Raw genomic sequence first — 11,949 nt, 5'->3', positions numbered from 1 at the left:
CCCTCGCAATACTGCCCACAAGGATGGTCATAATACTGGCTGTAAGGAAATCCAGACTTAGACTTTTTCTGAAATTTTCATGTTCCGGGCTGCTACAATGCATGTACAGTACCCGGGGTCCAAAAATGACGTTTTTGATGTCGATTTCTTCTTACATTCCATTATTGAGCTCACCTAGGCTTCTTTTGTGCCTGAAACATGAAATAAAACTATTAAACCATAAAAAAGGCATCAAGTTCTCAATAAAATACAATAAACATGCGCATCGGTACGTACAAAATATGTACATTTAGACATTTATCAATCTACCGCATGGTTTTGTGCCCAACTTGGCGGCCTCGATGAAGAAATGAATTCAGGAGAATTTTTGGCAAAGCACTGTAGGAAATCGTTGTAGCAAAATCATTGTAGCAGTTATTGTTCACAGCGCGCAGGAAAACACAACTTGGAAATCCACATGGTCGTGTGAAAATTTCGCATGCCTATGTGGATACCCGACATCAGCCCTATAAATACTGCTTTGAGAGTTTTATTGGTGGATCTTCTTACTATCTTTTACCTAAATTTTAGGGAGAGCATGGCTAGTGTTTGGAGAGGCTTTTGTTGGGTTATAAGAGCGGTTCTATGGCATTCAATATCGATTCCCTTTGGAGGAGAGCTATTGGGGGAGCTTTTGTCGGCATCAATTTGGTGAGGTGTGCCCTAGGTTTTACAAAGGAGTCTTTGGAGAAGACGAGGCGTTTCCTTAAAACCATCAACACGGATGACAAGGGGGTTTTCTCTATGGATTGCTTGCATATACTTTTGATTTTATTATTAATTTTGTATTGCTCCATGGAGAACTAAACCCCTAGTGAGTGCTTGGACTTGTAAACCTTAGGATAATTTTGTTTATATTAACTCTTATTATGTTTTCTTTAATTGATGTTTTAATTAAGTTTCAATCTTGTGTGCTTGATTTGATTTTCCCTTAGAGTGACAATAAGGTTGAGAATTTATCTAGGTAATCCTTTGAAAGGGTGAAAACTTCATTAAGGTTAGACTTAGCGAGGTTGAAGAGGGTTAACAGGGTGAGTCGAGAGGTAGTGGAATGTCCTCTTTCTCTTCCGACGTGATTTATCCTACCTCCACATTCCAAGAGTTCTTTGCGGTTATGATAGAGTGAAGTGCTAAGAGACAAACTCCACTGGGGCTTAATTGTATGAGCAACAGAGTGAAGTGTTGAAGTAATCTTTAGTGTTTGGGCTTAATTGTGACTAGGGGTCTTTCGCCTGGACCAAAGGGTTAGATCTATATTAGGGAATAGGGTTTATCACTTGGAATCACTAGAGCTTCAAGCAGTCCTACATAGTGTGGGGCACTCGGACATTGCTCCCCCTAGAACTATTATTTCAAGTGCAAGACCAACTATTATGTCTCCTAACTGATGCTTAATGAGTTGTGGGGATCCTAAAATACACGGTCCCAAACCTAAGGTCAACCGTGACTAACTCTACACTATGCCTTTGTAGAGAAATCGCTCAATCTCAACACCTCACACTGTGTACAGTTGTAAGAAGCACTAGGGATTCCAAGTGATAGACCTTATTCCTATATATAGATCTAACCCTTTGGTCCAGGCGAAAGACCCCTAGTCACAATTAAGCCCTAGATACTGAGGATTACTTCAACGCTTCACTCTGTTGCTCACGCAACTAAGCCCTAGTGTTGTTCCTCTCTTAGCACTTCACTCTATTATGACCACAAAGAACTCTAGAAACATGGAGGTAGGATAAATCACACCGGAGGGAAAAAGGGACACTTCGCTACCTCTCGACTCACCCTCTCGACCCTTTCCAATCTAGCATTGTCTAACCCCCATGGTGTGTCAGTCATCAACAAAGACTACTAAGATGGACTCTCAACCCTAGTGTCACTCTAAGGGAAAAATCATTCAACAAGCATTCAAGATTGTAACTCAATTAAAGACATAAATTAAGAAAAAGTATAATAAAAGGTCAATGAAAAAATAACATCCTAGGGTTTACAAATCCAAGTACCCGCTAGGGGGTTTAGCTCTCCATGGAGCAAGATACAATCAATAATAAAATTGAAAGTAAAAACATGTAATCCATAAGAAAACCCCTTTGGTATTCATGTCGATGGTCTTGTGGAGTAGCCTCGTCCTCTCCAAAGGTCCCCTTGTCAAGCCTAGGGCACAAATCGCCGGATCGGTGTCGACGAAAGCTCCGCCAATATATATCTTCCAAGAGAAACTCAGTGTCGATGCCATAGAACCACTCCAAAAGCCTTACCAAAGAACCTCTTAACCCTAGCCGGCAACCTCTCAAAAGATGGAGAAAAGATGGAAAGAAGGATACTAAAATCGGGCTAAATCGCGGCTTAAATAGGGCTGGAATCGGGTATCCACAAGGGCGTGGGTTATTTCCCCACGCCCGTGTGGATTCTCTGGAATTATGATTTTCTGCGGGCTGTGAACAGTAACTACTACAGTAAATTGCTACAATGATTTGATACAGTAACCTACTACGGTACTCCACCCAAAAAACACTCCCGAATTGACACTTTTCATCGAGCAACATAAACGAGCACATGTCTATGCCGTAGATCACGTCGCTTCTTCAATAAAAGGACTCATTGGTGAAGATCTTGCTATCATTGCACAAGTTGGAATAATAAGTATGACTGCCTTTGTGCCCCTCCAAATAATTGTAATTGCTTGAATGCATGGAGGTTGGCACATATTCACGTATCTTTGAACACAACTTGTGTCTTCGCATTTGCTCATTCCAAACTCTCCCACACTTAAGCTTTTGCTTGTCCTCAAGCAAAAATAAAACATTGAAGTATAGAAGAAGGAAAAATTGAAAGTGCTTGGCCTTATGATCACCAAAGCATGCTGGGAAGCATTCTACAAATAAGGGAAATTTCAACACTAAATACGAAAAAAATCAATGCTCTAGCTAAAAACTCGAATTAAAAAGGACAACAAACCCGAAATTGTGTAAGTGTGTGTAAACTCACTCAAGTCAACCCAAAGTATACTGCTGAAAGTTCTAGGTATAAGAGACTTATTCATCTACAAAACACAACAAAACAAAGGGATGGTTGTAGCTTCACACAAATTCTAAGGTAGCCCTTTCCGAAATGGTTGAAAGGTGGCTTTCACAATTTTGAGGGGGTAGCTCTTTCGACCGGAGTAGTAGCTTTCACTCATCCCATGAGATAGCTCTTTCTCTCATTAGGGCATAACTAGTATCCGACTTATGAGAGTAGCTTCATACTTCATAGGTGGTACCTCTTTCCAATCTAATTGTACAACCAAATAAGTATAACACATTTTTCTTCAACAAAATAACACAAGAAACAAAACTAATTAGTCCCTTAAACATCGAACTTGAGTTTCCAAAAGAGTTTAATGAGCCAGTGGTACAAGACGTGTCAATCGGTAAAAATTCCTAGAAATTCAAGTAAAAACTAGAGCATGAAAAACATTCAATGAGGAAAATTCTCCTAAACTCAAGAATACAATCATTGCAACTAAGGTGAACCACCATTGGCTACATGAGCATGCATGATTAAAGCATAGGTATAAAACATGTGTAATGTGAACTCCTAGTGGTGCGTTTGATGGAGTTAAATCTTTAGGAGTTGAGTTCCAATGGGTTGTGAAGCACACACGGCCATGTGTAAAACACATTGACCATGTCTATGACTAATCCTCAATTTCCATACTGACAAGACCATCTGCACGCATACACAAGAGGGTTTAGTGAAGCTCAACAAACAAAAACAACTCGAGTATATAAAAGTAAAGTAATGAAATACAACTCGAGACAAAAATAAGAGATAAACTTAGAAGGAAGATCCTTTTTTAGTAAACAAGTCCAACATAACAATTGATAACGCCCTTGTGTGTAACCTGCAAATGCACGGGTTTGTCGAAGTAATAAATTCCAGGTGAGTGGGGTATTGTATCCACAGGGAATAGTGAGTAGAAACACCAAGATTGCTATTTAACTAGAATGAAGATGAGTTAAAAGTGATATGAATAAGAATTAGTGCAAATGAAAATAAGAAAAGAGAATGGAGGCGCAAGTAAAAGATAGGAGAGGCAATCGACGATAAATGGGGTACCCGAACATTGTTCACCCTAGAATTATTGTTTCAAGTGCAAGACCAATCATTATACTTCCTAACTGACACCGAATGAGTCGTGGAGATCCTTAAACACACGGTCCCAAAATGTAGGGTCAACCGTGACTAACCCTACACTATGTCCCATCAGAGAAATCTAACAGTATCGACACCTCACACTGTGCTAGGTTGTTTTAGGCTCTAGAGATTCCAAGTGATAAACCCTATTCCTATATATAGACCTAACCCTTTGGTCCAGGTAAAAAGACCCTAATCACAATTAAGCCCCAGATACTAAAGTTCACTTCAATGATTCACTCTGTTGCTTGCACAACTAGGCCCTAGTGGAGTTCATCCTTTAGCAGTTCACTCTATTGTGACCACAAAGAACTCATGGAATGTGGAGGTAAGATAAATCACACCGGAGGGGAAAGGAGATGCTCCACTACCGCTTCACTCACCCTCTCGACCCTCTCCAATCTAGCCTTGTCTAACCCTCATGGTGTGTCACTCATCCACAAGGATTACCAATATAGATTCTCAACCCTAGTGTCACTCTAAGTGAAAAACAACACAATAAGCATTCAAGATTGGAAGTCAATTAGAAATATCAATTAAGGAAAGCATAATAAAAGATCAAAGAAACAATATCATCCAAGGGTTTACAAGCCCAAGCACCCACTAAGGGTTTAGCTCTCCATGGAGCAAAATACAAACAACAATGAAGTCAAAAATAAAGACATGCAATCCATAAATGAAAACCCCTTGTGTTCATGTCGAAGGTCTTGTAGATCGGCTGTGTTTTCTTCAAGGTCCCCACGTCAAACCTAGGGCACACCTCGCCTAATCGGTGTCGACGAAAGCTCCCCCAATAGTTATCTTCCGAAGGAAATGCGTTGTCAAAGGCCGTTAAAACTCTCCAAAGGCTTGCCAAAGCCTCTCCAAACCCTGGCCGCGGGCACCTCCAAAGATGGGTGAAAGATGGAGAAAGGGTGGAAAAGAAAGTACCCAAAATTGGGCTGAATCACGGCTTAAATAGGGTTGGAATAGGGCATCCACATGGGCCTGTGGATTTTTCACACGCCCCTGTGGAATTTCCACACGCCAGTGTGGATTCTTTGGAATTCTGATTTTCGGCCGACTATAAACAGTAACTACTATAGTAAATTACTGTAGTAATTTGCTATAGTGCCCTGCTGTAGTGCTCCCAAATTCACTTTTCATCGAGCTAACATAAATGGGCACACATTTATGCCATAGATCGCGTCGCTTCTTCAATAAATGCTCATTGGTGAAGATCTTTCTATCATTGCACAAGTTGGGATATACAAATGTGACTGCCTTCGTGCCTCTCTAACTCATTGTAACAACTTGAATACATGGAGGTTGGCACATATTCATGTATCTTAGAGCCCCACTTGTGTCTTCACGTTTTTTCCTTCTAAGATTCCACCAAATAGTGTGTTCATGATCTACTTTTGGCTTATTTTCTTAATACTTAGCTTCACAACCCTGCATGCGCAAAAGAACTCAAATACACTTGTATCAGCGTTTAAACCTGATAAAAGTAATGGTCATCGTAAGGAAAGAACACTTCGCATTCTAAACACACAAGCACTTATCAACAATACTGAAATAAAATACGGATATAAAGAAAATAAAAGAAAGACGCATCAAACGTCAGTCGCATCTGGTGTTTGCTCGGCTGCTGTTATCAGTGAAGATGCTGCAATAGGTGGATCGACTGGTGCTGGCACTGGTGATGGTGGAGCTGGAGATACCTAAGGGGTCCTCGGTCTCATGATGAACGGTGAGGCGTCATCACGCTCAAGTAGCTACTGTAGAATATCAAGATGTGCGATTACCTCTGTGTGCTGCACGGCCTATGTCGCACGAACCTCGGTTATCTCAGTCCGGAGCACCCCTACAACACTCTCAAGCCTCTCAAAATGATCATAGGCTTGAGATGGAAAGAACATATGCACTAGTGGCGGCTCCTGTGCTGCAGGGGATGCCTCGGCCTCCATATGCTGCTAGTGAGGCTCTTGCGCTGGCTAAGGCCCCTCAGCTGCATCACCCTCAATCTCAACTGCCTCTGAAAGGGGCATGATCATCATATACACTCCTGGTCCGCATCTCCGGACCATCCCCATCAATCTCATAATGTCTATGCCAAGTGGAGTCGGTACAATGGCCTTCTTGGCCCCCTTAATAGCGTCTAATAATCCCATCCCCATGATAAGTCTGGTGATGTAGGGGCCTGAGAACAGAACACCGACTCTGGCATACTGTCCCGGATGATAAAGATACTTGGCCACGATATGCTCTAGATGAATCGGTTCACTCTGGACCATCAAAAATAAATAAACTAGCTCCTGCCGACTCAAAACACCTTTGCTATCACCTCGGTCGCTCATTGATCTATTGAGCACTTCATGTATGTATCTGTAGCTCGGCCGGGACAGGCACATGGCCATAGATATTCCTGGTTCGTATTGACCCTGTCCACATAAAATCCTGTACGCTCTCTAAGGAGTCAATGTGCCAGGATAATCAGTCAGTAACCGCTCGTACTCCTCCATGTCAGTAAAAGCCTTGTCATATAATCCCATCCTGATAAAAAAACTGTGTAACACTCATACTGTAATGATGTCCAAATGCTCAGAACTACACGGTGTCAATACTATCGAATCTGGGATATAACTGGTCGAACTCAGAAGATGCTAGAACCTCCATCATCAATGTGCGGATAGCTGGCTCTCGAACCGATAATAAACTCCTCTAGCTTCCTATGGCTAACAGCTCCTCGATCTCATCGGCTACCTTATCGCCTCGCTGAACCTCTCTTAGTGCACTCAAATCCAAAATCTGAGACTGTCCAAACCTGAGTCTGGACAAGCGTTCAAATCGAGCCTGATGCTCTGGAATCGAAAACTCGATGTGCTCAAGCTCAGGTAAAGTCTCCCTGGGATGTTTGCCTGCCGCTTTCTTTGATCTATATGCCATATCTGTAAGAATTGAAAGGAACATTGATTAAAACACTCACAGAATTAATACTGCAAAAATCCACACGCTCGTGTGGAAATTCCACACGACTGTGTGGATATACGGGCCATGAAAAACCGCACGGCCGCATGCTAGAAATTAAAAAATACACCTCAACTTCGTCTCTAAACTCATTCTAAGCATAGATTAACCACTTTAACAAAGAAACAAAGCTCATTCACCAATTTTAATCAAATAAAATCAAGTGCGGTGGAGAAAAGAGAGTATAAAGGTTTACCGAGAAGATGAAGTTGAAAACCTTGAAAATCAGCCAAAAAGCTCGAGTAAAATCACTCTAAATCGATGGAGTGAGGTCAGGAGAGTGAATGAGAGTGTCCTCTGAGTGATTAGGAGTATAAAGATGAAGAAACGCGAAGGGATTTTAAAGAAAACCCGTGCCTCTTGATGTTTTGTACATCCACACGGGCGTGTGGAAATTACACATGCCCATGTACCTCCACAGGAGAGCTTCACAGGGGCGGACGCACGCCCCTGTGTGCTCTCGGGATAACACTCTGACCCTCTGAACATATCCACATGGGCGTGTGGAAATTCCCCCACGCCCGTGTGCCTGACCACAGGGGCAAACTCACGCACATGTGGTTTCTCTGTCTAACCGGGAAAATTTTCTAAGTGTTTCACACGCCCGTGCGGAAATTCCACACTGGTATAGATCTTCACAGGGCCACTCACAGTGCATTCAGATGCTCCTGTGTCTTCTCGGGATGGCGAGGTCTTCTCTGAAAGAAATCACATGGGAGTGTGAAAATTACCCACGCCCGTGTGTAATGCACAGGGTTAGACACAGGGGCACACACATGCCCCTGTGTTTTCTCAGGATAGAGCTCTGAACGTCTGCAGAGAAACACATGCCCATGTAGAAATTCCACACGTGTGTGTGACCGTTACAAGGTCGTTCACAGGGGCAGACACTCGCCCCTGTGTCCTCTTCGGATGAGCTCTGAACGAAAACACACGCCCGTCTGGAATTTCCACACGGCCGTGTGTTTTCTCTGGAATACTTAGAAAAATCTGTAGGCTTTGCTGAAAATTTCTGAACATCTATACATACTCAGAGCCTGCCTCTATAATACAAAATTTTAACCAGAGAATCATGAAGAACATGCTCAAACGACCATGAAACTTTGCCACACACAATTAAGCTCACAATAACATCAATGATCCACAAGAAAAACACAGCAATTTGCATGTAAAAATCAAGACACCAAAACTTATGCTTTTATTCAAGAAAACACTAACTAAAACTACAAAAGCAATAAAGACTTGGGTTGCCTCCCAAGAAGTGCTTGTTTAACGTCACTTAGCTTGACGTATCTTGTCTTACCTCACGGGGGTTCATAGATAAAGGTTTCCCTCTTACCCCTAACTTGAAAGCATGATGAACATAGTCTTTTGAAGGTAGAGGGAGAGTTGCCGAGCTTGTTACCACATGAGGGTTCGTTACCCTCATTCCGTTCTTACACATCCCCATTAGCCTTGGGATGTTTCTTGTGGCGTCTCCTTGCCCGCTTCATCTTCCGGAGCACCTTCTTCACAATCTCCTGGGTAGATGGTACTTTTTCCTCTAGACCAAGTATAAAGACTTCTTTATTCTGTCATCTTGGTCTAGCAACCCCTCGTATGGGTCCGGATTAAATATTTTTTTGCATATATTCAACAATTAGTTCATAGCTACTGTTAAGAAAATAAAGAGTATCATCAAAGTCAAGAGAATATCACATGGCTTTGGCGAGACGGTATGTAAGCTTGTCATCACCAAACCTCAGTGTCAACTCCTCACCGTCCATGTCGATAAGTGCATCGGAAGTGCGCAAGAATGGCCTCCCAAGTATCAAAGGAACATCCACATCCTCATCGATATCCAACACTATGAAGTCTACAGGAAATATGTACTTATCAACCTTGACAGGCACATCTTCAATGATGCCCCTCGGATGTCTCACCATTTGGTCCACCAATTGAAGTGTCAGTTGAGTAGGCCTAAGCTCTCCCAAGCCTAGCTTCTGAAAGAAAGAGTATGGTATGACGTTGATGCTAGCCCCTGAATCCGCCAATGCCATCTCTTTACCCATATTACCAATGTTGCATGGAATAACGAAGCTCCTGGGGTCTTTCTTCTTGTTCATCATATTCTTTTGTAACACCACCAAACAAGAGGTATCTAAGATCATTGCTACACTTTCCTCCAACTTCTTCTTGTTGGTCAAAAGATCCTTCAAAAACTTTGTATATTGAGGTATTTGAGACAACACCTCCACAAAAGAAATGTTGATGTGCAATTGCTTGAATAGACCCAAGAACTTCTTGTATTGCTCATCATTTTGGTCATTCTTCAATTTTGAAGGGTAAGGGATTCTTGGCTTGTAAGGTGGGGGTGCCACCTCCTTCTCTTTGTTTGCTCTCTCCTTAACCTCCACGACCTCGGGTGCTTCAACATTGGTCTTCTCACTTGGAAGCCTATCTTTAACCTCATGACCACTTCTCAAAGTGATCACCTTCACATGTTCTCTAGGATTGGTTTCGGTATTACTAGGTAAGCTTCCTTGTGGACTCTCCGACAATGACTTCACAATTTGCGCCACTTGATTTTCTAGATTGTGCAATGACGCGGTGTGGTTGCGAAGTGTAGCTTCAACTGATTGGAATCTTGTATTCAATGATTGGATGAATCGTGTTAAAGCTTTCTCTAAGTTAGTCATTTAGGTCTCCAAGCGAGAAACTCGATTCTCCATTTTCGGGGCTTGTTGTTGTTGTTGGAAACTGTGGTACCTTGGCCTTTTGTTGCCCTTAATTATTCCAAGAAAAGTTCGGATGGCTCCTCCAACCCGGATTGTAGGTATTGCTATATGGATTTCCTTGGTCCCTCATCGCATTACATATAAAACAACTTGTTCCACAGAGGATGTACCACCAATAGCTATCGGGTAATCGGATGGAGCATGGCCTCCTCCACATCCATTACATTCGTCACGGCCGCCAATCTAGGAGAAGTTAGAGTATCTAACTTCTTGGTCAATAACTCCACTTGTGCCGCCAGCGATGTAACCGCATCAATCTCATGGAGACCGGCCACTTTCTTCTTCTCTCTTGTATTCCATTGGTAGCTATTCAAACCAATTTCTTCAATCAATGATCATGGTTCTCTGGGGGTCTAGCTAACTAAGTGCCTCCGGCTGCTGCATCAAGTAACTGCCTTGTGCTAGGGTTCAACCCGTTATAAAAAGTCTGAATAATCATCCACTCGGGAAACCCATGTTGAGGACATTTCCGCAGGAGCTCCTTAAACCACTCCCATGTCTCAAATAGAGACTCCAATTATGTTTGCACGAAGGAGGATATTTCATTCATAAGCTTCACAGATTTTTCGGGAGGGAAATATCGAGTAAGAAAAGCTTCTACCATCTCCTCCCATGTAGTAATCGATGCTCTAGGTTATGAATGTAGCCATTGCTTTGCTCTTCCTTTCAAATAAAATGGGAAGGCTCTCAACTTGATGGCATCATCCGTAAGATCATTGATCTTGAGCTTGTTGCACACTTCCAAGAAATTCTCTATGTGACTGTTTGGATCCTCATCAGCCAAACCATTAAACTGTGCGGACTGATGTAACATGTGGATGAATGCCGGCTTTAGCTCAAACTTTTGAGCCGTAATCAGTGGCCGCATAATACTAGACTGTGTACCCAAAATTGACGGTCTGGCATAATCTGAGAGTATCGTCTATTGCTCATTCTATTCCACCATATGATCTGACCCTCCACCTTCTACTCAGCTTGATTAGACTGTTCTTGTACAGGTTCTTTACCCTTTCTATGAATTCTTCATTCAATGTCCGAATTTCCTTCCACCAACGTCGAAGGGTTTCCTTGGGTTATAACCTAGAGTTGCTACAAAAGAAAAAAAAACAAATCAAAATGATGATAGAATAAGAAGATATGAAATAGAATAAATGATGAATAGCTAAAGTATCAAAGTACAAAGTGTTTCCAAAATGTGTATTCCCCAGCAACGGTGCCAAAAACTTGACAGCGCCCCTTGCGTGTGACCTGCAAGTGCACAGGTTTGTCGAAGTAATATATTCTCAGATGAGTGGGGTATCGTATCCACAGGGAATAGTAATCAGAAATACCAAGATTGCTATTTAACTATGATGAAGATGAATCAATGATAGTGTGAATAAAATTGATGTGAAAAGAATTAAAAGAAATAAGAAAGAGAGGGACGATAAAATGAGAGGAAAGGCAATCGATAGAAAGTGGGGCACTCTCACATTGCTCCCCCTAGGACTATTGCTTCAAGTGCAAGACCAACTATTATATCTCCTAACTGATTCTTAATGAGTCGTGGGTATCCTAAAATACACGGTCCCAAACCTAAGGTTAACCATGACTAACTCTACACTATGCCTCGGCGGAGAAATCGCTCAGTCTCAACACCTTACACTGTGTACAATTGTAAGATGCACTAGTGATTCCAAGTGATAGACCCTATTCCTATATATAGATCTAACCCTCTGGTCCAGGCGAAAGACCGCTAGTCACAATTAATACCCAGATACTAAGGATTACTTCAATGCTTCACTCTGTTGCTTACGCAAATAAGCCCCAGCGGAGTTCCTCTCTTAGCACTTCACTCTATTGTGAGCACAAAGAACTCTAGGAACATGGAGATAGGATAAATCACACCGGAGGGGAAAGGGGACGCTCCGCTACCTCTAGACTCACCCTCTCAACCCTCTCCAATCTA

At 42.2% G+C, this 11,949-nt stretch overlaps 1 non-coding gene across 1 annotated transcript; it reads left to right on the top strand.

Moving 5' to 3' along the window:
- Positions 1–10,450: 10,450 nt before the first annotated feature.
- LOC120250818 lies at positions 10,451–10,557 on the top strand. Its single transcript, XR_005533153.1, has one exon. It is a non-coding gene; the product is annotated as a small nucleolar RNA R71 (small nucleolar RNA).
- The last annotated feature ends 1,392 nt before the right edge of the window (positions 10,558–11,949 follow it).

Source organism: Dioscorea cayenensis, chromosome 19, assembly GCF_009730915.1.
Source record: "Dioscorea cayenensis subsp. rotundata cultivar TDr96_F1 chromosome 19, TDr96_F1_v2_PseudoChromosome.rev07_lg8_w22 25.fasta, whole genome shotgun sequence".
In the NCBI taxonomy this organism is placed as follows: Eukaryota; Viridiplantae; Streptophyta; class Magnoliopsida; order Dioscoreales; family Dioscoreaceae; genus Dioscorea; species Dioscorea cayenensis.
This window is presented reverse-complemented; position numbering and strand designations above follow the sequence as displayed.